The sequence below is a fragment of the Chiloscyllium plagiosum genome, chromosome 9, assembly GCF_004010195.1.
Source record: "Chiloscyllium plagiosum isolate BGI_BamShark_2017 chromosome 9, ASM401019v2, whole genome shotgun sequence".
NCBI lineage: Eukaryota > Metazoa > Chordata > Chondrichthyes > Orectolobiformes > Hemiscylliidae > Chiloscyllium > Chiloscyllium plagiosum.
The window spans coordinates 94,119,778-94,122,889 of NC_057718.1; positions in this window are offsets into that span (position 1 = coordinate 94,119,778).

The following is a 3,112-nucleotide window of genomic DNA, read 5'->3' on the forward strand; positions in this document are numbered from 1 at the left end:
GTCTTTTCCCTGGGGTCAGGGAGTCCAGAACTAGAGGGCATAGGTTTAGGGTGAGAGGGGAAAGATATAAAAGAGACCTAAGGGACAACATTTTCATGCAGAGGGTGGTATGTGTATGGAATGAGCTGCCAGAGGAAGTGGTGGAGGCTGGTACAACTGCAACATTTAAAAGGCATTTGGATGGCTATATGAATAGGAAGGGTTTGGAGGGATATGACCAGGTGCTGGCAGGTAGGACTAGATTGGGTTGGGATATCTGGTCGGCATGGACGGGTTGGACTGAAGGGTCTGTTTCCATGCTGTATGCCTCTATGACTCTCTAAGTATATTGTAGAGATAATACAGACCCTAACTTTTATATATATTTTTTTAAAAAGGCAAATATAAAGCACAGTGTTCCAGATATTGGTCCGTTACTTTAGTTTCTATAACACAGTTAAAGTACAACAAAAAGACAAATTAGAATTACCTTACTCTATTGAAATACCTAACAAGATAATGGACTATTTAACCACTAATCATCAACTGTTAGAATATAATCAGCATCCCATAAACACACTCGTGGCAAAGGCAATTCAGCAACACAACTATTATTCTCAAGTGCAGCCACCATCCCATCCAATAGAAAGAAATGCCAAAGAAACCTGTCCTTTTTAATTTTTAAGTGCAAGCCTCTCTGTCTAAGGCTTCACTGTAGCAGCAGAGAACTCCAGCTTTTCGCTCCAGCAGCCAGCCAAACCCATTCACTAACTGAAAGGCAAAGTTAACGTCCTCTGTGTCTGTGCGAGCCTGACCCTACCCACTCTTGATTCTGTTGTCTTATATAAAAAAAACACCCAGGGAGAACTCCAAGAGGTTTACCAACTGCCTGTCTGAAGGAGACATTTCAGCATCACTGTGACAACCCCGCTCTGGAAGAGTTACAGGACAGAACATATCTCTTAGAGACACAGTATTATCACAGTCTCCCACTCTCTCCATCTGTGCATCCATTCCCTGTCCGCAGTTCCTGACTATTGGCATGCTCCAGACAGAGAGATTGTTGAAGAACTCATTCCAGCAGCTGCTGTCTCTCAAAGAACAGATTAAACATACACCGACATTTTTAAACCACCTTGATGGTGAACCAAAAGAACATTCTGGATTCAACCAAGTCATCAGCCGAAACAAACTATATCAGTTTAACTTCTATTGGACTTCAGATTTATCTCTTAAGTGACTTTGTCCTCTATTTTTGTACAGGCAAATCCAAGTGTGTATGTAGCATTTTTTTTGGGACCAGGTTAAGTTCAATAAATGCAACCCTCTTTTTCTTGTTGTAAAACACAGGGAGCCATGTCTGATTGTGTCCCTTACAGTCACAGCACAGAAACAGTTCAGTGCTCGTATAGTTGACAAGCTTAGAATCCCTACATTCAGCCCATTGAGTCATTACTGACCCTCCAAAGAGTATCCCGCCCAGATCCACCCTTTGACCCTATCCCTGTAACCCTGCATTTCCCACAGCTAATCCAGTTGTCCTTTGACTTTATGGGCAATTTAGCATGGTCAATCTACCAAGTATGCACATCATTGGACTGTGGGAGGAAACCGGAGCGCCTGGAGGAAACCCGCACAGTCACGGAGAGAATGTGCAAACTCCACACAGACAGTTGCCTGAGGCTGGAATCAAACCCGGGTTTCTAGTGCTATGAGGCAGCAGTGCTGACCACTGAGCCACCGTGCCAACCTCTGAGTCACAGTGCCACCCATCTTTTTAAAGTATATTCTTTTTAGATATAGCTTGTTACATTCAAATGAGGACTTTGGCAAAGAGGTAAGCCATTCTATTCCTCCTCACCTGGTTGCGACAGTATATTCACTCACCTTGAAGTTAGTACATTCTGTCCCCTACATTAAGTGTCCAGCTTAATGCAATACAGGAACTGATAAAGATCATTGATCTTAAATCCTGACACCTGACCTTTCATTTCCATCCTTTTGCTTCCCAGTCGAATCCACTTGCCCTCCCCAATTCAGGGGCCATTTTGCTATTTTGAAATAAAACTTATTCAGTTTTATTTTCTTGTTGCCAACCTACTAATATTTAACTAGAATGACTAATGTTTGAACTCTTTGCTATCATAGACAAGATGACAAGACCAATTGTTTCAATGCCCTTAATAGTCACAGAAATGTTATTTGGATATTCTCAAAGCCTTATTCCAAGGAAAACAAATCAATTATTCCTCCTTCTCTTGAGACTCCAATGTTAGCTCCACTCACAGAAGGTCATAAAGACAAACAACTCAAAATACAAACCTACATTTTTGTAGCCCTTCAGGGAATTGAATCAAACCAGGATATTTCACAAGAGCATTGTCAGAATAAGTATAACATACCGTCATAGAGATGCACATCACAGAAACAGACCCTTCGGTCCAACCATCCATGCTGACCAGACATCCCAAAGTAATCTAGTCTCATTTGCTAGCATTTGGCTCATATCCCTCTAAATCCTTCTTATTCATATACCCATCCAGGTGCCTTTTAAATATTGTCATTGTATCGAGTCACATAAGCTGTAGTTGAGCAAATGTTCTGTCAATGAGGTGGGTTTTAAGCAACATCTTAAAGGAGGAAAGAGGGAGAAAGAGAAAGAGGCAGTCAGAAGTAGTTAGGGAGAGATTCCCAAGACTTAGAGCCGCAGAAGGCACTGTCCCCAGTCTGGAGTGACTAAAACTAGGGATGTGCAAACCACACAGATATCTGAGTGTCATTGGACTGAAGCACATAGATATAGGGAGGAAAGGTAATGGGAGAAATTTGAAAATAAGGATAGTGTTTTAAAACCAAGGTGAAGCTTAACTTGGAATAAAATTAATTATAAAATAGAGAATAGATGTGAAAGTTTCTCAGCGAGTTCAAAGGTTGGTGATGTTGCATTCTTATGAGATCAGCCATGAACCGGTTCGAGAGGCTGAATTGCCTACTCCTGTGCTTACATTTTATGTCACAAAGTTATCACACTCATGCTGCATTGGTAATTAATATTGATGAAATTTATATGAAAATCCCAAACATGTTTTCTTAAATGAACTGATAACTCACAGTTGCAGAGTGACATGTGTGT